Consider the following 23967-nt stretch of genomic DNA (forward strand, 5'->3'; position numbering starts at 1 on the left):
TCTCTGATTAACCTTAAGAAGAAAGTGCTGTGGCAAAAGAAAACACCATACTGAAATCAGGATGACTAAATTAAAATACATGTATTTTCCCTGAGATCCTCCAATCATATACAGAATCTCAGTTTTCTCTTCTACCATCCTATGCGTGATATTAGAGGTTTTCTTCTCTCTAGGGTAAAAAGATGCATATTTTCTGATAGTTTGGTTCTTCCAACAAAAACAGTTGGGTCTCTACTTTCTTATTCTGGAGGTGCTATCACTTCATAAGCCCACACTCACAACCAGAGTTTCTAACTAATGTTTTAGTTACTTATTTTAAATATGTAGAGATATTAAAGCCCTTTGACATTTAAGGAAAGCCTCTAAAATGTGAAAGGTAGATCCTAAAACAATTGAAAAAGTCTTGCAACTTTCACAAAAAAAAAAAGACAAGGTTGGAAAAAGAAGAATATTACTTAAAGTTGTAATCAATATCTTTGAGATAATATGAGATGATTGCAAATCCATAAAATAAAACAAGAAATTATCCAAAAATGGGCATCTGAGATGAATATACCTTACTCAGCTGAAGAAATACAAATGGACAATAAATACATGAAAAAATGTTCAGCATCACTGGTCATTAGAGAAATGCAAAGTAAAACCACACTGAGATTCTATCTCACTCCAGAAAGAATAACAAATGCTGGACAGGCTACGGGGGAAAATGAACTCTTCTACGCTGTTGGTGGGAGTGTAGACTGGTGCAACCATTGTGGAAATCAGTCTGGAGGTTCCTCAAAAAACTGGGAGTAGAAGTTCCATTTCACCCAGCTATTCTGCTTCTGGGCATATTCCCAGAAGAATTGAAAACATCATACCACAGTGATATATATATATATATATATATATATATATATATATATATGTTTATAGCAGCACAATTTGTAATAGCTAAATCTTGGAAACAACCCAAATGTCCATCAACTGAGGATTGGATAAAAAAGATGTAGTATTTTTATACAATGGAGTACTATTCAGTTATAAAGAAAGATCACATTGAGGCTTTTATAGATAAATGAATGTGACTTGAGACCATACTCATAAGTGAAATAAATCAAACTCACGTGTAAATACCATATTCTCTCGCTAGTGTAAGAAACTGAGAGTAAATAAGATACAAAATCTTCAATAAATATTGTGAAAAGGTAAGAAACTGCTCAAAGGGGGAAAAATAACTCAGGGAAAAGGAGAAAAGAAGGAAGGAAAAAGAAAAAAGATATAAATTTGTATATATACACTTAAGATAGCTAAGATGATTGTATTACTAATTCTATTAGTTCTTGGAACAAAACAGTTAACATTCATAGGATTAGACCAATTTTACATGTCTGCATCTGGCAATCTGAGTAGCTCTTTTGAAGATAACTATGCCAAAAAAACAACCTTTGTTATGTTCCTGCCACCTTGTTTTGAAAGCCTATAGTGTTATTCTTTTGGGCTCTTTGTTATTGTTATTTATTTGCCTCTTTTGTTTCTGGTTTTTTTGTATTCTATTTTGTTTTGTTTTATTTTTTTTCTCCAATACATACAGGATAGATGACTATGTATAGGCTTGTACATCCCTAGAGCTTCTCCTAAAGAGTTTACAAGCATTGGTTTTTTTTTTATGTGTGATGATATGAACAGCTATTTTGAAGAAAATGAGACATAATGGTAATCATTGCTGATTTCCTATAATCTTGTTTTGAAGTCCAATTATGTTTTTATTCTTTGTTTTGATTGGTTTTTACTCTATTTTCTATTATTTTATTTTAACATGTATAGACATCTATTTTGAAGAAAACAAGAAACATTATGGTAGCCATGTCTGGTTTCGAAGTCCTGTGTTGCTTGCACTGTTCTGTTGTGAACTGCTTTGTTCTGTCTTGTTTTGTTTTATTCTCTTTAAAATAAAAAAAAAACAAGAAATTTAAGTCTAAAAATAAGAGTGTTTGAAAATTTTAAAATGTTATAGTAGATTTTTAAAAATCTATAGGTGAATTAAAAAACAAAGTTAAGAAAATCTCTCCAAAATAGTAAAATTGGAGAGGAAGAGAGAATAATGAAAGATGGAAAGTAAGACAAGATAAGAAAAATAATTAATTCAATTAAATCCAAAATCATCTATGCCACTGATTTGCCTAGCGACCCCACACCCTATGACTTCCCACCTTACTAGTGTAAAAGCCAAACTTTTGCATGCATGACAAGTTCCATCAGCTGACACCAGGCACCTTCGTGGTATCATTGGTCACTTTCCCCTCACTTCTCTCCAGCCTTGAGGCCCTTAACCTGAATTTCCCTTGGCCTAGAATGCTTTTCTAATGGCCAAAAAGATAGAGAAGGACCAGTCCTTGGAAAAGTGGCATTCTATTCCCTGGAGACTCATCAGGGCTGTACATCCTGGGCTGATGCCTCAGCCACAACCACTAAGCATAGATACTTGGATATCAGTTTTCTTCCTCAACCACTAAATGTCTTGCCAAAGAATGTAAAAATAAGCTCCTACAAAAAGCATAAATACACAACCCAAAATGAGTTTAAATCAAACTGTGAGTAACCAATGGACCCTGTCTCCTGTTTTGTCATCTGGGTCTGTCTCTAGGATGATAATTGTAATCTATTAACTGGTGATTTCTTACTGTTTTTTTTTTTTGTAGTTCTGTATTAATTGTACCCTTACACTGCTTTGTTTTGTTTTGTTTTTTCTCTTTTTCCTTTTAAATAAAATTTCACCCATAGAGATCAATAAACAGAGAACTTCCCAAGTCAAAAAGCATGAAGGGCTTCTCTTCATCTACCAAAATTATTACTTAAATACCTCAGCCTAGCATCTGATGTGCTCTGTAAAATGCATTCAGTCTGCCTGTCTTGCTTTCTCTCCAACAGCACTATGGTTTATCTTTGGATCACCTGTTGCTTGCACCTGAAATCTGTGCCCACATCTACCACAATCCTACATTTATTGTCAATACTCATCTCAATAGGCATGAATCTGTCCCTGGTCTGCCCAATAACATGTACCTTCTCTCTCCTTTGAATTTCATTTGAACATCCTTTGAGAATTTGCCTAACTTCAGCTTACATTTTAGTTATGTATGTCATGTCAAAACCTCCCTGTAGCCTGGCAAGTGCAAGGTCAGGAGTTTAATCCCAGAACAAAACCTCTCTGAAGACTGTTAAGGTACAGCAGAAATTAAGGTACAGCATGGGTCCCTTTTATAGTCACAGAATGAAACCACACACCACCCTGCCCTGAGCAGACAACTGAAGTTTCCAGCATGAGGCTCAGGGCACTTGAGAGGCAACCTCCAACCCTGCCTTCCTTCTGGACTATTTAGATGCACAGTCATTCTAGTGTAAAGTTGTACACTAGACTAGACACATAAAATGGAAAACTTAGACTATTTCCCTTAAATATACTGGTTTTCATATGCCATTAGAATACTGAGAAACCTAATGACATTGGACATTCCCACATAGCAACCATCAGAAATGGCAAATTCGCCACAGACTCCTTTAAATGGGGCATGCTGCTACCATTTTCCAGGCTGCCAGGGCTGCCTCTTTAACTTATGTCACCCATTTAGCCCTCTAGGCATTTGAATTTGTAAATCCTGGCCCAAATCATGTTTGGCCTTTGCCAATTGAAAACGAACTGGTATTTGATGTTGCTCAGAACAAAAGCCCTTCACTTATAACCTTGAAAGACATTTTTTCACAAACACACTCCTCTGAACAGTAACACTAAGAATTCTGCATGACTTCCTGATGTACTTTCTCTTTCTGAAAAGGTGTCTCCAAGCACCTTTAGAAATTGTAGACCGGCAACACACAAAGGCAGGATGAAAGTCACTTCAATGAATATAAAAATAAAACAAATTTGTAACATGTGAAAATGTCAAACCCTCATTAAAATACTAGAAATGTCATTGAATAAAAGAGGCTTGGAGATTCACATGGTTAAACTGCAACACAGAGGAACCATATGTGCAGATTTTTAACACATAATCAGAAGGAAAAAATCGAACTGAGGACTGTAAGGAAAATGATTTTGCCATATGTACCCTAAAATGTAGTAAATAAACAATGAGCAGAGATATGTTTTATTCTTTGCATACAACAGCAGGTCCCCAGAGCTGTGCTACAATACAACAGAGTGGATTGTACAGAGAAAAAGAACTATTTTATTTAACATCAAGAACAGAATCCTCCACTGGTGTCTTCTCTAATAGAAATCACCTCTGCTGCTAATTTGGAAGTTAGAGCAATAGTCTTCTATTAAACTACTTACAAATAGTATTTTATATGTCAGAATATATCATCATAAATCAAGCATAGCCTATTTCATTACCTTCCAATAGACTCAGTTAAAGAACCTCAATAGAGATTTTTAAATGCTCTTGCTTCCAGTTGTACCCATAATTCCTTGCAGTGCAACATAATTTTGATATTGAGTCTTTCATAAAGTTCTATATTGACTGACTTAAATAACATTGTTATGAAATTTAAATGGAAACCAAATCATGGCAAAAGACAAAAATTAATAGAGATAGTCCAGGGACTTCAGATGCATCTTCAAATGAAAATAGAAAATATATGGAAAGTCAATAACAAAGTGAGACAGAAAAGCATGCATAGCAAGTGAATACTCAGCAGCAGTGGTTTTCTGGCTGAAATAAGCAGAACAGAGTTGTGGAAGAATGTGTCTGTAACAGAAGGGAGTAGCAGAGAAGAATCTGAAGCCAAATGGGCATTTATAATTGGATTTTGCAGTTATCTTTGCATATTTCTATCCAGGTGGTATGACTTAATGGAAGGGTAGAAATCTTACAGTTGAATTTCCTGGTGCCCAACGACAAGATACTCTGTCCCACTCCAGTTCTTCATGCGGGCATCTAGCATATCTAAATGGACATGAAACTTGAGAACACGTACTCAGCCCGCTGACCTACTTCCCTTGAAGCAAGGATCTTGCACTGAACTGAGTCATAAATCAAAAATTCAGCATTGTTGATTAAGAACATAGAAAAGATCTTCCAAAGCAACAACAACAAAAAAGATAGATGGGCCCAGGATTTAGCTCAGTGGCATAAGTGCCTGCATGGCAAGCACAAGATCATGAGTTCAATCCCTGGTACCAGAAAAAAAAGAAGGAAAGAAAACCCTAACTAAATGAACCACTTTCAACCATAACTATACTGACCTAGAAGTATTAGATCATAATAAAATCAGAAACGTCAAAATGTTTTCCAAATGAAAGTAGGACAATTGTTTCTGAAAGAGAAGTGAAATAGGCAAATAATTACCCATTTCAAATAACTGTGTTTTAGTGACAGACAGTTCCATTTCATTGTTTCCTCTTACCATGTTGCTCAGTTTTGTCCTCGGCCTCCACATGTTGGCTTTTGCTGACGATAATCTCATTCATGCAAGCATTTATCTTTTGCTCATTTCAAGTGGTCATGGCTGGTAGGTGCTGGGAGAGCATCCATGATCAGAGACCTGAAGGCTAAAGCAGTTTTCAACCACTGTTTAATGGTATTTATTTGGAGATGAAGATGTAAGGCCAGCTTATCAAGCAGGGATCACTGGTTTCTGAGCTGAAAAAAAGAAGACCAAATCTAAAACATACTCATAGATCAATGATCCAGGCCAGCTGGATTTTAAAGTCAGAAAGACAAGAACCAGAAGGGAACCAAAACAAGTGACAAAAATTGAAAGTTCAGGCAGCCTGTTGAGAATTGGAATCCCCAGAATAAATAAAGCTGACACATAGCAACAATTCAAAATAAGTAAATTAATGATTATATGAGTTAAGTGAATGAAAAGCTTATGAAGTAGTAAAACAGATATAAAGTAGAGTCAGGGGGAAGTAGGGAGGAACAAAAGTGATCTCAGCCTCCGTCTGACAGCTGTACAGGGCCTTCCTGGAGATCACAGAGTGATTAAGTGTGATGAGCTAGACAAATGGCAATGTGTGTACCTATATGCACCCTGCTGGCTTCCAGAAGAAATAATAAGAGAAAGAAATGAACTGCCCTTACAACTCACAGCCTCTCTTAAACTAAACAGCTTCTGGGGGCTCCTTTTTTCTTTTCTTTTTTTAAGTGTCTTATGATTCCAGCGTGTCTAAGCAGACCTCAGTAACTTCACCTCCAGGGTTCCAGCTTCATCTCATAGGAACTGCTCTACACAGTGCGTTATTCTCCAGGGCTGAAATTCTCTGGGGTCTACCTCACTGCATTCCTGGCCTTGTTTAGGACAAAGCAGAGAGAGAAGGGGAACACAAAAGAAAGGTAATACATTTTTAAAGATTGAAGTCAAGCTGTGTTGCTAGAAAATAATCAAATGCTGTGTTAAAAGAAAACAATGACTCCTCCCTATGATGTTCTGCTAGTATTCCTCACCTAGGTTTTGGTAAAATAGGCTCAGAGGACTGACAAGATTCCAAGACTTCCTCTTAGCACTGAGCCATTCATCTCTTTAGCTACTGAGATTGCCAGCTGTTGATGGTTTGCAGAGGTTACAAGGCCATAACCCTCCCAGAAAGTAGCCCACTGCTGATATTTGCTGATGCATGATTAACGATGTAACGCTTGTCTGAATTCAGGGCATCTATGAGGCCATTCCAGGTCCACGGACCCCTATAGCACTGCATTGAGTTTCTCTGACTTCCAATTTTAATTGAATCAACATACAATTTTCTGTCTCAGAGTCTGCTTCCTGGGAACTCAATCTAAAACAAAGGACACTATGCTTGGGGACATTTTATATGACTTACATTTAAGAGGAAAAATATACCAGCTGCTATTGTTTGGGAAAGCGTTCCTCCAAAGGCCCACATAAAAAACTTGTTCACCAGCTTGCACTGCCATTGGAGGCCTAATGGGTAGAGGTTAGGCTACTGAGGGCATGCTCTCACAGAAGAGATTGGTATCTCAACTCCTCTCTCTCTCTCTCTCTCTCTCTCTCTCTCTCTCTCTCTGTCTCTCTCATTTTGCTTTTTGGCTTCATGAGGCAGCAGTTTCCTTTGCCAAGACTCTTCAGTGTGATGTACTTCCTCACCACAGGTCCAAAGACGATGGGGTCAAATGACCATGAACTGAACCTCTGAAACCATGTTCATTTAAATTCATTGTCTCAGTCATCAACCCACAGTGCCAAAAAGCTAAGACACACCAGCCCCATATGCTTTGCCTGCCAACAATTGGCCAACTATAGATGGCATCAGGACAGGTTAAGCCTCAGTAAATGCTTTTCAACAGATCTGGCATTTGAATAAATGGAGCTGTTCATTTCCCCATGGAAAAGGAGAGGTAACAAAGGAAGGCAAGCTATCCAAACAAGGGCAAAGATGCTACCTAGAAATATTTTATGATTTCTCACATTGCTATGTAATTGGGATGTTTTCTCATTAAATATAGAATAACATATTCTTACTGAATCTAAACAATTTCAGTAACATTATACCCTCAAAAACTCAGCATGAGTAGTTTATGTAAAGCAGTGGATAGCTAGGATTTAATGACTATCTTGGGGCTTAGTAAAACTGTGTTGTTATTTGAATGACTGTGTCCAGGAATAATTGTTTCATTTATATTGAACACGAGGAAAGCTTTAGGAATTAAATAATTTATAATGAATTAAGTTAAATAAGCTAGCCAACACACCTAATGAATCATGAACTGTGTTCTGATTGGTGAAAAAAAAGACATTAGCCCCCAGAGAGTAGCTGTTGTCTCTACATAACCAACCAGGCATACTACAGATAAATTTGCAAGTTAGCCAATATAGTTGCAAAAGATGAACTGAGAATACAGTATAAATACTGAATTCCCTAGAGTCTGAGCTGACCAGTGTAGACTTGGTAATGAATACTGAAATATTATTACAGAAACAATTTAAAATTAACCCCCAAATTTATAAAATTTATGCAAGTTATGCTGCTTGAGAAATTATTCACGCTGTTCATTATAAGACTGCTAATTACAGTTAGAGAAAAGTGTGTTTTCAAAGTAATATACTAAATACAGAAATGCTAAATGGACTTTTGTCAGTTATTGTCAAAAAATTGAGCATCTATAAAGATGAAAGACATAGTTGAGAATAAGAACTGTAAAATCACCTTTACCTGCTTTACTTGTAACCATTTTAAACTGGAAACAACAATGTCACATTAAAGCTGAAGAGTGAAAGAACAAAATGCTAGGTACTTAACGTGTTCAATTAAACACAAGTCAGCTCATGGTTTACATGAGTTCTGCATAATGCACAGATGAAGTTCTGATCATAGTCATTACTTTGTAAGGCGGGGTTAGAAGCTTTTGATCTCTTCTTGAGGATCACTTTCTCCTAGGAAAATAATCACAGCACCACAAGTGTCACCAGGTTTGTGACCAGGTGTGCAGAGATGACTTTTGCAGCACCTGCAACCAAAGCCCATTCAGAGTGCTCTCCCTTCCGTTTCATTCCGAATAAAGCAACTAAACATTGCTTTCATTAATCACTATGCTTAACAAAGGAACATGTAACTTGAGCAAATTTCATTTTAATCTTTAACAGTAGATATCACTGGATTTTCTAAACCTGATTTTGTTTTCTTAAGGGAAGAACATAACTTTCTTAACTTTTTGGAATCAAAAAACTCTTTGTATACATTCTAACTGCCCAGACCTTAAGCCACCTTTTTCTATTTGTTTTAACTGTTGCTTGCTTTTCTTTTTTCTTTAACAGAAGCCTCTACCTACCTCTCTGCCATTTACCCACAGAATGAAAAATTATAATCATCCGTCTAAAATGTCTGGCTCAAAGCCCCTGCTATTTCACTTTTAAGTATCTATGCATCTGTTTCCAGCACACATTTTCCTTATTTCATGGGACAGATACACTTATTAGAAATTAGGTATGACAGATACATTGCCACTGGGGAACAAAACTGAAGATGGTTCTGCAAATTACACTGGAGAATTGGAAAACAGTTAGCATTATTTACTTAGAAATGCATTCTAATAAATGTCAGTGATAATACAAACAAGAGCACTGAGAAACAGTCCAATTGCTAGGGTCATGTGAGCAGAGAATTCAAAAAGAAAATAAAATCCAGGAATAATTTGAACAGGTCTCCGTCTTTTCACTCGTGTATTCTAGCCTCTTTCTAGGCAGCCTTATAAGTGATGAGCTTGCAATTCTATAATCATAGTGCTGTCCAAAAATGCTACGTTGCCAGGCATGGTGGTACAAGCCTATAACCCCCGCACTCTGAGAAGCTGAGGGAGGAAGATGACAAGTTCAAGGCCAGCCTTGGAAATTTAATGATTTAATGAAACCTTATCTCAAAATAAAAAGTAAAACAGGACTAGGGATGTATCTCAATATGATTTTTTTTAATTGGTACCAGGGATTGAACTCACAACCACCTGCTTGCAAGGCAGGCACTTATGCCGCTGAGCTAAATCCCCAGGCCCTATCTCAATGTTTTGAAAACCTTTATTCAATCCCAGTACCACTCCACAACGACAACATTATCTACATTCAAATGGAACTGTCACCATTCACTATGTGACCTTGGGCAAATATTACCAAGCCACTTCTTTCAGGTGTTTTCAGGAAATCCACCACAACCTGGCATCGTCATACCTATCTATTGGTTTGCTGTATGGATCTTCTCTTTCACTGAAATATAAGTTCCTCGAGGACAGAAATTATGTCCTTTTTGTTCCCAGCTTTATCCCAGTTACCAAAATGCACATAGTAGGCACTAAAATACTTGGTGAATAAATGAAATTAATAAACCTCCCTAAGCCTCAGTATCTTCGTCTGGAAAGATAAAAGAATAAAAATCCACCTGGGATGAATAAAGCAAGAATTAAGTAAAAAAGCTGTACACAACAAAGCATGGTGCCTGCTGACTGTTACTCAGCAGATCCAGCACCCAAAACCCTTCTGGTATGACTTGTATCTAAATGTACCCCCAAAGTTTCATGAGCTCATAGGTGAGGATTTTTGGAGGCAGCAGGACCTAAGGTATGTGAATATGGATTATGAACATGAGAGACTGGGTCAGTCCACTGATTGGATTAGCATGAGTGTGGCCAAATAGATTTATTTAAAACAGAAATCCCACTCTGGGTGTGGATGGGTCCAACCAATAGGCCTGTGGCCTGGATGAAAAATAAAGAGAAAAAGAGATTCACTGTTTTCTGCCTCCTGCTGGCCCTGCCGTGGACTTTTTCCTCTGCTAAGCTCCTCTACCAGGCCACCTGCCATGGAGCAGTTGACCATGAACAAACATCCCTACAAATTATGGCCTAAAACAAAGCTTTTCTTTTTTAACTCTTGTGTGTCAGGTATTTTTGCTCCAACAATAAGAAAAGTACCTAAGAGTGTTTCTTCCTCCCCATTGTGGTCCGAGTTAGTCTTAGCAAATGTTTTAATAATGACCCTAAAATACAACAGATCCTTTTTATAACAGGTATTTTATAATGCCTCCATACTATCCTAAAGTGAATTCCTAGGTATAGAATCCATCCACATAATTTAAAACGTACATGCCCCTTTATACAAAAAAGAAAATATTTTAAAGTAATTTATGCCTTTTAAAAAATATATATTCCCACATGTAAATGTTCATGTTTGACTGTACAGAAGATGAAAAAGCCCCACAAACTTCCAAAATGTCCTGTGGGGAAATTATCAAACCCAGTGGTAACTACCAGTTCACTCCTATGTAAAAAGGTATAAAAATAAATGCTAACAAAGCAAAAGAAAAACATTAGAATCAAAAGATTACATTAGGAAGAAAAAGAGTTCCAGGGGGAAGAGGCTCACTTCAGCACCTGGCCTAGGAAGATGAACTCCACAGCCCAGACACCCAGCACAGGTTATGATCTTACATGCTGCCTGGGAAATCTACAAACAGCCGATCTTCAAACCCAAGGCCACCACATCTAGTTGCATATGCATCAGTTCACAAAATGTTAACCATAGTAGAAAACATATTATTCATTTAGTTCCACCTCTTTGTTTTTTCAGTGAGGAAAATCAGACCCAGTAAGCAGCTCTGTCTCCCTGTTCTCATCTAGCAGCATGGTTAATGAGGAGCTCTTTGGTACCACAGAAACTGGTATCTGCACATAGTTATTGAAGTGAAATTTTGCATTTGTATGTGTGGGGGGGTATAGATGTACATGCACATGTGCACACGTGTTCTCATAGTACTGGGGCTTGAGCCCAAGGGCCACACCCTTTTTATTATTTTGGGACAGGATCTGGCAAAATTGTCCAGATTAGCCTCAAACTCAGAGTCTTCCTGCCTCAACCACCCAAGTAGCTGAAATTACAGACATGTGTTGCCTCTCTGGGATTTTGTGTTTGTTTTTAAAATGTTATCTGCATTATCTAAAATATACTACTTTCACACCAATGAAGCTCTACACAAAAAAATTCTAGAGAGTATATAAACCACTAATAAGGGTATTTCAATATCAGCAAAATTAACCATGCAGGGAAATTCCATTAAACAAAAGGCAGAGAATTTCTACCAAAATAAAGGAATCTACCCATTTCCTGTAGAAAATACAATAGCCTGTTGAACACACTATAAATATCTGTTGAAATATATTTCCTTTTCCCATATACTATTAGCCCAACTTCCTTTACCCCTTTTAATGCTATTACAAATATATTTTATTAGTAGTAGTAGTAATTATTATTTTAGGTTTTATTATTGTTGCTTTTTTGAGACAGGATCGCTCTATATAGTTCAGGCTGACCTTGACTCTCATTATGCACCTCAGGCTGGTCTCAAACTCATAGCAATCCTCCTGCCTCAGACTTTTGAGTGTTGAGATTACAGGTGTGCACCACCACACTCGACTAACAGGTATAATTTAATCTCACAAAATGATATAAGCAATGAATGATCCTCAGCAACATTATAGAACTATAATTTTTAATTAATAAAGTGAAAGAACAACCTATTCAATGGGAAAAGATTTGACAGCTACTCCTCAGATAGAGGATTAATATCCTCTATAACATATAAGGAACTCAAAAAAATTAAGCTACCTAAAATTAAAGACTCAGTCAAGAAAGGGAAAGTGAAATTAACAGACACTTCACAAAGGAAAAAATACAAACGGTCAATAAATAAATGAAAAAACATTCAACATTTCTGGCCATTACAGAAATACAAATTTTAAAAATGTTAAGATTCCATTTTACTTTGGAAAGAATGGCAATCATTAAAAACCAAACAATAACAAATGCTTGTATGTTTGTGGTGGAAGAGGAATCTTCTTTCATTATTGGTGGAAATGTAAATTAGTACAATCATATGGAAATAAGTACAGAAATTTCTCAAAGAACTGAAATTAGAAATTCCATGAAACCCAGCTATCTCCCTACTAGGTATCTTCCCCAAAGAGCTAAGATCATCACACTACAGTGATACATGCATACCAGCATTTTTTACCAGTACAATTCATAATAGCTAAATCCTGTAAGTAGCCTCTATACCCATCACCAGATGATTGAACAAAGAAAATGTGGCACCTATATGCAATGAAATACTACTTGCCTAAATAGAATGATATGTTTGAGACATTTGTAAGAAAATGGATGCAACTGGAAAATACAATGTTGTATGAAATAAACCAGACATACAAGCTTACATTCCATGTGGTATCTCTCATTTGAGTGAAGAAAAGTACAAACAAAGAGTATAGTAAAGGGTGGATAGAAGGACACAAAGAGATGGATTTCTTGCCATGGGGAAGTGATCCAAGAGAACAAGGGTGAGAGGCAAAGAGAGAGGGAAGGGGAAATGAGCACAGTAAAGATATGCCATGTACAGGAGCCTAATGACTTCAATGAATGTAAACATTATGTGCCATAACATAAAATTAACAATATCAGCAAGAATGAAAATTGAGAAAGGAGAACTGAAGGAGAAAGGAGGGAGATGGAGGAAAGGGGAAAGAGATTCAAAAGGAAAAAGAAGTTGTAGTAGGTACCTGTACCTGCTCTCCAAGACTGTGAACTGCATGTACTACAAACATATTCTAATAAAATTTTTTGAAAATGAAAAAAAAAAGCCTATAATTTACTTACTGCTTGCCATGTGCCTGGCCTAGTTGCCTGTAGCTTTTACATAGAGGTGGTCCTCTACCCTGGCTATACTGACAATCATGCAGGAGGTCAGCACCTAGGACCCCAGGTCAGCACCCCTGGTACCTCAGTGCTCATAGTGGCATTTTTCATAATACCTGAAAAGTTGAAACAAGGGCTGAGACGGGTACTGATACCCGTTATACTATCAGTGGTAACCACTACTATTACACTCATATTTCAGAAGAGGAACCTCAGATATGAAGAGTCTAGCCAACTTGCCGGAGCTAACACGTTAAGCAACCAAGATGCAGTCGTTACCCAGAGAGGCTGAATAGACACCATTATTTGTTTAACAGATATTGCTATTTGCATCACAACAATTAATGAATGAAGACAGAGCCTAGACTAAATAGCCAACTGTTCAATTAAATTTGTTCTTAATATATTGAAAGTTACTTCTTAGCCAAAAAAATCTTTAAACCATTTTACAGTTTTCATTTCTTTTTGTTCCAAATAGCATTAACACAGTAAATATATTCTAATACTTTTCATTTATTTTTTTTAATTGAAATGTGGAATTCAGCAGCTTTTAGTGCATTTACAACTCTGCACTTACCTTCAATCATTTCTATTGAAAGCCCAGAACATTTTCATTACTCCAAAATAAATTTTGTGCAGTGCTCCCCACCTTTCCCTTTCCCTTAGGTCCTGGCAACTAATGATTTTGTCTCCATGAACTGGCCTATTAGGAAAATTTCATATGAATGAATAAAATATGTGTTATTTTATGACTGGCTTACTTCATTTCTCATAATATCTTCAAGATTCATCCATGTTACAGCAACACATGTCAGTATTTCATTCCTTTTTATGGTTAGTCTCCCATTAAATGAATGTACCACATTTTGTTTATCCATTCATTGATTGATGGGCATTGGAATTGTTCCCACTTTTGGGATATTATGAAAAATGTCACATGAGCAATGATGTACAAATTTTTATTTGAAAGAAATGTTTTTAATAACTTTTCTGGCCCATGATTTAATCAATACTTATTCTAAGCAGGCCCAGTATTTAGAACTGAATTATTTTATCAGCCATTAAATTCTATTTGTAAACTTGCATCTAGTATTCTGACTTAAACCACACTCTGTCTAACAAAATAAAATGATGTCTGATCTAAACAAATGTTTTTGAATGGCCCTGTTTTCATTTAGAGAGAAGAGCTGCATTTAATGCAGGACTTTGATTACTAATTCCTTTCACAAGTTTAAACTATCAATTTAGTGTGTCCTTGACTAGGTCACTTCCTGCTAACTCATTTAACCACTAGTCATTGACAATATTTCAAGATTCAGGACTAGGCTTGATGATGGGATATAGTATTTTACTGCATAGACATAGGCTTCGCCCTTGTAGGATTTGCACTGTAATGGGAGACAAGGAACTGAAGTTATTAATCACATAAATTGTCTAATTATAATGACAGTAAGTGTTTTACCCACAGTCACGTGTCACTACTGTATGATGATATTGTCCCACAAACATGCCTTCCAACAATCCTAAAGCCTGAAAACTCACAATAAAAATTATGGCTTGCGTCTTGGTTACTTTTTTCTCATTGTTGAGACAAATTACCTAATGCCCAAAATTAGGGAAGGAAAGGATTATTTAACTTGCACTTTTTGGAGGTTTCAGTCCATACTCAACTGGCTCCAACGCAGGTTGGTGTGCCTAAAGGGCAGCCATTCATGATGGCTGCAAGTGACAAGAGTGAAAGGGCAAAAAGAGAAAAAGCATGCCTCCTTCCCTCCCTTATACTGTATGCTGGCTACCTGCCCCTGGCCGGGAGCAGCACTCACAGTGCCAATCCCAGCACTAGGCAACAAACCAATCACAAACACTAGACTCAGCCGCTTCCATGACCACATGACCTTGGGGGTCCTCCCAAACACAAATTATAGCAGCTTGGAATCTTTAAAAGCATTTTTGGTTCCAGGAGTTAAACTAAGAAAACTTGTATAGTTTTTGCTGTTATCAGGGCTAATTTTGATAATTGCTATGTAAGAATGTTGTGGTGAAAAAGCGCTTGAACATAGTGGTCAATGCAATCAAAACTTATGTATATGTGTACATATGATTTTTAATTGATAAAATGATTGTATGTAAACTTTTTTGTGGGTCCTTTGTCTACACTAAGGAGCATAATGCATCTCTACACTAGACTTCTGCTTCCACATATTCCATTAACTAAAAATTCAAACTATAATAGTACTATAGAAAATATTACAAAACAATTCAGTCTAACTTAGCTATAAAAATAGTAGTGTTTGAGAAATTTCTACTAAGTTAATAAGAATATTGTAATTTAAAAAGCTAAATTAGACCATTTTCAAGAACAGGTATTTTTATTATAACCTCAATTCTACGTTTGCATCCTAACTGTAATTTCATTGATTTTTTTTCAAAGAAAATATTTTTACAGACCCAAGTAGACTCAAATATTGTCCAAAATTTGACTACATCATTAGAAATCTTGAGTTAATGCTGAGATTTATACTGTCTATATCCAAATCCTAAAGGATGGCAGGCATCCTGGGGACCTACTTTGTAATCTGGCCCATACAGTTAAGGCAGAAGTTGTCAGTTCCCATCCTCCAATAATGCTGTAAAGGTAGCTCAAAGCATAGAGACTCAAAGCATGAGCTGAATGCTTTGTATGATGAGTTGTGTGTCTATGAACTTTCTCTGGACCTAGAAGTGCTTCTTTGATATATGGTATGTCTGTTGTGGGTGAGTAAGTGCAGGAATCCACCGCCCATTCAGAATCAGTAGAAGCCAGATCCTGCCTCTCCCCCATCCTAGGGAGCCAGAGACTATGCTGGAGACTGTAAACATGACCAAGATGATCTACCAGAGGATATGAATTCTGACTATGGATAAAAAAGATGTCTGACTTTGCCTATGTTTCATTGTAATGATTATCCTACCTGCTGCAAGTAAAATTATAGGCCTCAAGTCTGGGAACCTGTGTCCTGTTAACAGCCCTCTAGGTTCTGCCAGTTCTCCTAGACCAGACAGTAGCGTAATAGCCACCGTATAGCTATTAAAGAACCTAAAGGGTACGGATAATGGAGATTAGAGGATCAAGGACCATACTTAACCATTTTTTCCATGCTCAGTGCTACTTATTACTCTTACTCATTTACACTGATACATTGCAACCTGATTACACGGAAGATGGGTAATATGGGATGCCAGATTGTAGAGAAAAGTAGAATGAGAATTGAGAGTATTGCCCTTGGTCCTTATATATTTTTTTATCATGTACACAGTGATTCAGGGAATGTGTTCTACAGGAATGTGGTCACATCAAGACTAGAGAACCAGGTGGTTACTAAGAATGGTGATAGTTAAACACACTCACAAATCTCTATGGAAAAATTACGCAACAATCGTCTGGTCTTCGAAAAAATTCATCTTTGTTCTCCTCAAGAACAAAGTAAGTGTTTTGTACTTTCAATATGTTCTTCTAAAGTCTCTAGAGAGGCCTCTGGAAAAGGCAGGCATGAATGTTTTTAAATATTTATTAATATCTGCTTGAGATGAGTAAGCAATGGGGCAGTGATCATTTGAGGGGCTGTGTATTCTAAATGCTAATATCACCTGGGGAGATTACTTTGTGTGGACATGGAAAAGAGAACAAATCAGTTGCCCTTTTGGAGAAAAGAAAGTAAGAGAAAATAAGTCTTGTGTGCATGTAATTAATGGCTTTTACAAATGGCTTAATCAGAGGCACCTAAGTCCAGGGCTTGGGGAACAAAATAATAAATGGCCAAGCAGAAAATTTTAGCCAAAGGTAACTCTGTAGTGCAATATTGAGTCTTATTATTACTTTTGTTTAATCTGCAAATCATTTAACATATATGTGGCTTTAAGTACTATTTCTTAGTCGGTAGGAAAAGGAAAGTCTGAGCAATAAACATATCCATTACTTTCTTATCGAGAGAGCACTAGGCATCCATTCCCCAGTGATGCAGTTCCTCTGCCATGAATAAGACTGAAGAATTATTAAGCACCCTCAACCACAAACGTAATTTAGAAATGAGCCTGTGAAGAGCCGTCTGTGTGTTTCACAGAGGAAGAGCATCTAGCACATACACTTACACAGCTATTTTAAGTTATGTTTGTCATTGCTGAGACAAAATACTCGACACTCACAAGTTAGAGAAGGAAAAGTTTATTTCAGCTTATAGTTTGTGGCAATTTCAGTCCATACTCAGCTGGCTCCAAGGCCGGGTGGCGGGGTAGAGGGGCCCTGCAGAGGAGAAACGGTTCATGTATGGTGTGCAGAAGGCAGGGACGCAGCAGCAGCAGCAGCCAGCCTTTTGCCTTTTATCTCATACAGACTATCCGGCTTTTGGACAGTGCCACCCAGAATTACACTAATTCCAGTCAGTGGACTAATTTAGTGGCACTCTTATCCCCAGTATCACATGTCCTAGATGCAGCCAGCTCCTAAAATGCCCACCTAATATATGAGGCTTTGAGGAGACATCTAGATACCAGTCATTACACCAGCTTGGGAACAAGTATCACTTCCCCAGCAAATAAATGTTTTCACTTTCTATTCAGTCCCCAACATACTTTCCTTATATTTTTCACTTACTTCTCACTTTTCATGAAAGACACTCATAGTCACACAGTTCAGAAACACACGCTGCTGTAAGACAATCATGACTGTTCTTTCTGTATTCTCTACCCACATTACCAAAATATGATTACACTATTTTGCCTTGATTTTTTCCACCTTATATATTTTCTACCTCCCACTGCCTTGCCCCACCTCTCCTTTCCTATTTATTCATGTGCCTATTTGCCTTCCACCCTTCCCATCAGTCTATAGAGCTGCTCCATAATCATGAGTGCAATTTTAACATTCACGTGTTATAACTGTAGAACTTCTGGATCTTTATTTCTTTTCTTGTTTCATTCATATATATATATATATATATATATATATATATATATATATATATTTTGCCCCAAGGGGATTAGGGAATTAACAACTCTGTGTGTGTATGCACACATGTATGCACTTGCTGAGGTTTTTTTGTGCTTACCACTAAATCAAGCCCAGACTTTTCCTAGAAATCTAAATTCCTCAGAATGTTACAACAGAGCAGGAAATCTATCAATTTCATCTTCTTGGGAACATCTCTCCTGGCCCCTCCTGACCTGCTCCAGAGTTGGGTCATTGTCCTCTGTTCCTGGCACTTATTTTTCCTCAGAATGTCCTACCTTGTCAATCATGAAGATTCCCTTTGTTCCTCTTTTATGTTGCTCTTCTGTTTCCTATATCCCATTTTTCATATCTTAATTTACTCCTTCATTTTGTGGTTATAATGTCTCCAGAGACTTCTTAGAAACACTGACACATACAAAGAAAACTGAGGCCTTGCATATCCAAAAGTGTCTTTCATCCTTGATCAGTGGTCTATCTGGATATATAATCTTAGTTTTAAAATCACTTCCCCACAGAATTTTTAAGGTTACTTCTGTTTTCTGCTAGTTTCTAGTGTGGCTACTGAGAAGTCTGATACTGATCTGATTCATTTTGTTTGTTTGTTTGTTTTGGGGGGAGCAGGGGATACCAGGAATCGAATTTATGACCTCGCACCTGCCACACAGGCACTTGTGCCACTGAGCTAAATCACCAGCCCTCGATCTGATTCTTAACCTTTTATAAATAGTTTTTCTTTGTTCTCTTATCCTCACTACTCTGAAATTTAGCAAATACATGTGTTCATATAGGTCTTGTGATGGGAACTAAATGTGTAATTTTGATCTGCAAAATTCAATTATTTCCTATGCATTTTACTTTCTAGAATTTTGTTATGATCATTTGAAATGATCCTCTAATGATCCTCTTATGATTTCTCCCTCTAGTCTTTCTTATCTTTTATAAAAATACTGTTGGAAACCTTAATTTTTCCTCTCAACTTTCAGTTGAGTTTTAATTTCTGCTGTTATTTATTCTTCATAATCAAGAGCACTTTTGCATTCTTTGGGGTTTTTTCCCCATGCTCCTCTCACTGTTTCTTTTTTCTGTCTTGACAAGATTACGTATTTCCTCAGGTTCTCAAATCTTTGAGTGGTTTCTGTTTCCTACAAGTTTTTTTTTTCTCTAGTAGTTTTTGCCTATGTCTTTATCTTTATAGGCATTCTTCAAATGCTTTTGCTCCTGCTTTGTCCTTTTATTGTGAATAGAGCACAGAAGAGCTAGTTTGCGGTACAAAACGTGGAGGAGGGACTGTCTGTGGAAGGCCTGCTCATACGTAGGCTCCTCTGGCTTTTCTTGAGAAGACCCCATACCTGCCTCTTTTTCTCCACAACCAATGGAATTCTTCAAAGAACATTCCAGAGTATAAACTCTCTTGTACTAGTTCGTAATACCAAGTACACGTGAAATTATCTAGGACAATGTCAGACCCATAACAGACATACAACAGAGCATGTGACAACAGTCTTTTTCTTCCTTGCTTCTGAAGATGGAATGAGTCCATCAGATGCTAACGAAAAGTAAGAGGAAATCAAGAGCTCCTGCAATCAGATGCTTGCAGACTGAGAGCTCTTCTCCATGGAGTGGAATGTTAAAGGAACCATGTTCTTTCTGGTTGATTCTTGCAATATAAGAAGCAGGACTCCAAGTGGTTCAAGTTTTGGCCCACACTCTATACTGGAATAGCATCACATGTGTTTATTTTACAGTCCTAATCTGTACCCTATGCCATCCTCTCCACTCATTATTATTAGTCACTTCTTCTTATGACCTTTACCATGATGATATTTTTGGTTTTGTCCCTTTCTTTCCACTCTTGAATTTGTAATTTCCATTTGAAAAACTCTCTGGGCTTCTTTAAGAAAAGTATCATAAAGCTGGAGTGGAACTGGCAAAGGAGAGGCCCTGGTGACAGAATCTGGTTGCCCTGAAGTGACAACTCATCTGATAAATGCATCCAGCTATAATAGATCCAGAAGATGCCAGCAGCTCAGGAAATCTGGAGTTAATCTTACTTTTCAGAACAAGTGTGGAAGTTGGGTAAAGAGATCTCTGGGTGGAAAATTCATAGGTTAGATTGATACTGAGAGACATGGCCCTACAAAATGACACCTAATATCAGACTTTTAAAAGTGAAAAAGTGTTCATTATTCTAAGTATTCTTAATATTGAATGAAATTTAAGAATTTCTTAATCAGAATCACTATTTTTTAAGTGTTATCTGCCACTGAAAAGTTAAACTCAAGCTTAAAATTATATACCTGAGTGCAAAGTTTGTGTATACCAAGTGGCAGTGCTTAACAGTTATAATTAAGTTGTCCTACCACCCTTAATTATCTAGCTAGTGACCTTAAACCCTAATTTATTTGTCTGACACTCCCAGTTTCTATCTCTGGTAAGTCTAGTCTGATTTTTCTTTTCAGATAAAATTATTCTTTCAATGATGTATTTCATACAATATGTATTTCATCATTAAATCAACATTCATTCAACAAACATTTATTGCATGTTTCCAGGAACCAAGCACTGTGAGTGATGCTAGGGCTACACTGGTGAGCAAGAAAGGACCTAACTGGTCAAAGGAAAGAAAACTATTAATCAATTAAAAATCAATTAATCAAACACGTACAAAACTTAACATATCATTACAGAAACAAGTAGGTGTCCAGGGGCCTATGGGAAGGGAGTTATGTTAGGAGAAGATCATGAGGAACACCAGGGATATTACCTGAAAGAGATATAAGTGCTCATATAGGTGAGTGAAGGGAAAAGAAAAAGGGCTAAGGAGAAACTGGTTCTCAGCAGAAGACCAGACAATGCTGGGGACAAATGTGGAGCTTCTGAGGATCTAAGGACAAAGAGATCAGAACATAAAAAGCCAGAGAGAAAGTCCTGAGACACAAGACGTCAGAGGTAGACATGTTGACACCAAAATAGGACACTGTGAGCCAAAGAAAGGTTTGGGGTTCTAATCCTAAAGGCGATGGGAAGTCCTGAAAGTATTGTGCAGAAAGTGCTACAACATCAAAGGATACATTTTGCAAAGATCCCTGGGGCTCATGGAGTAGAGCAGATTAAAGACAGAACACGAAGTGACTATAGTGAGCCATTGCTGAACTCCAGACTGGAAACGTTAAACAGCAATAGGATGGATGACCTTTGTCGTGACCATTTAGAACTAGATGGGTGCTGCGACTGGAAGCCTAGAGGAGCATGGGTTGAATTTAAAGTATCTTTGAGGCATTTGAGTGGAGATTTTCATTGTCATTTTGATTGTCACTGTGATATATGAGCCTAGACCTCAGAAGCTTTTGCTTCTGATTAAATTATTAATTAATTTAAAAAATAAAAAAGGGGGGCTGGGGATTTAGCTCAGTGGCATAAATGCCTGCCTGGCAAAGTTGTGAGTTCGATCCCTAGTATCAAAAAATAAAAATAAAAAAAAGAAATTAGGGAAACATGATGCAGTGGCCATTGAAGAGCTCAGGAACCAGTGTGTCTGCAGGCGTAAGAAATGCTCACAGCAAGGTGTCATGGTTCCCTCCAGCTAAAATCTATATTTCTGAAGACATCAGAGAACTACCGCATCACATTTGGTAGAAGCAGAGCCCACAGAATCTTTATTTTTTTTAAGTAGTTGCACCTCACATTAGATATATTGCTGAAAGGCAGAATTTGACTCTGAGCCAACATTTTCTGTCTCTGAAGAAAATGACCCAGAAAAGGGGACCTTAGTGTGCTTTATTCTCCTTATTTGTGTTTCTTTTTTCTTTCTATTTTTTTCAGTAAAACTTAGATTGCTCTTTGGAGTGATTAGCTGTCCAATTAAAACTCCAGGTCCCCAAGGTCCACAGAAGAGTGGCTCCAACTCAGCTAAGCTGTGCGCCGTCCACCTCAGCTCAGACCCCTGTCCTTTGTTTCACACACGCCCTCCCCTTTCTGTCTCTCCTGGGCACTGACCTTTGTGCTCATCCTTTTTCCTAGAAAGACAGCATTTCCACTGAGCAAAATGTCACATTACCTTTGCTGAACAGGACATTTCAAATAAAATATTAGCAATAACAATTACCTCTAAGCCACTAATCCCCCTGAAGCTACTTTAAACCACCAAAGGATTTAAGGCAATTCCCTGAAAATATCTCAGGCTTAATAGATTATGGTGCTGGGCGGTGAAATCTATTGGCTCATGTTGCCTTAACTTGCATTATGTGGCATTTTCAACTATAAAAGAAAGTCATGACACCAACTGTTTCAACTATTATTTAATGTAAAAAATCAGGTTGTGGAAATATAAATAATCATAATCTTGCAGTATAAATAATCATAATTTTGCAGTACACATCGCACTGTGAATAAGGCTATTTCCATGACCAGAGTATTAGTGGCAAGAGAAGCCACTAGAAAACAAAATAACTATTCAAATATTTATTTCCTGAGGCAGACTGGCAGTTTACCTTGCACATATATGCAAGAGATCTCTAAAAGAATGCTTTCCTAGCAATGTTGCGGGATAGGACTTAGAGTAGGCATTATTGCAAATGATATGCTTTCTGGAAAAACTGCAGTATGTGAAAATCTCCTCATAGCCTGACTTCTGTGTTCATTTTTTTCCACTCATGCACAAATATGTATTGCTTGCCCACTAATACCAAGAAGTGTGCTGGAAAATGGGTGTCCATAGATTCTCAAGCCTATTACTGACACACCTAGCTTGTCAATTTCTTCTCTGCCCATCCCATCCTATAGTCATCACCTCAGCCAGTAACACCAAACAAGACAATGCCTGGCCTTCAGAAGTTTCAGCAGAGAAGACAAACCAGTGAACAGAAAATATTAGCGCAGCAAGAGAAGAGGATTGAGAAGTTTTAGACAGAAGCATGAGATCATGTCAAAGGGACATGGGAAGATCAGGAAAGGCTTCCCAGAGAAGATGAAGTATAAACCAAGGCTTCTCAGTCTCAATGAAATTGATATTTAGAAAAGATAATTCTTTGATCTGGGGGTGGCTGATGTGAGGACATTGTAGGATATTTAACAGCCCTCCTGGTCTCCACCCAGTAGATGCCAGTAGCACTCACCCCACCCAGTTATGATTCCAAACATCTCCAGACATGGTCAAACATTCTCAGTGGGGCAATGATGGCCCCAGTTAAGAAACACTGATCTAGACCAAGACTAACGAGGGAATTCAAGAGATCTAGTAAAATATGGTTTGGAGAGGTAGACAGGGAGACATGTCAAGCATGGCAGAGCACATGCAAAGCCTGGAAGCGAAGAGGATCTGGTTAGACTGAAGAATTGGAATAAGCTCACCAGGCATCTGCTGGACCATGGGAGATCAGAGCAACAAAAGTCAGAACTAGAAAGGAGAGGGCCCATCCTGCGGCGGAGTTTGATTTTATCTCAGTAGCAGTGGGTACCACTGAGGAATTCTCAGCGACTGGAGTTCAGGAGAGTATAATTAGTTGTCAGAGGTAAAGGAGGGAAAAGTCAAGCAGGGAACTCTGGTTTTTACTTTCTCAGTACTGTGAACAAGGTGATATTGCCTGAGGTGATGACTATAGTGTGGTGTTGTCAGAGAAGAAATTGCTGAGCTGGGTTATGCGCTGATGGGTTTGAGCATCTGTGGCCATCCAAGTGGAAACTATGAAATACACAGGGTTGTTGCTTTAGAGAAAAAAAGTTCTGGGAGATAAAGTGTCTAAAAAGTAAGTGTGAAATGACCCAGGGATAAAGTATGGAAAATGAGGCAAGAACAGGGCTCAGAACCC

General features: G+C 37.5%; 1 long non-coding RNA gene across 2 annotated transcripts in view; it reads right to left on the reverse strand.

Annotated features, from left to right (window-relative positions):
* Positions 1-23967, reverse strand: part of LOC111754809 (uncharacterized) — a 166619-nt gene that overhangs the window by 61154 nt on the left and 81498 nt on the right. For both annotated transcript variants that reach the window (XR_010050498.1, XR_010050499.1), the window contains one exon: positions 5389-5624. This is a non-coding gene — a long non-coding RNA (uncharacterized LOC111754809). The remainder of the gene's footprint in view (positions 1-5388; positions 5625-23967) is intronic.

This window comes from Cavia porcellus, unplaced genomic scaffold (genome assembly GCF_034190915.1).
Source record: "Cavia porcellus strain 051 isolate PalLab524CR breed Dunkin Hartley unplaced genomic scaffold, mCavPor4.1 scaffold_11, whole genome shotgun sequence".
Classification (NCBI taxonomy): domain Eukaryota; kingdom Metazoa; phylum Chordata; class Mammalia; order Rodentia; family Caviidae; genus Cavia; species Cavia porcellus.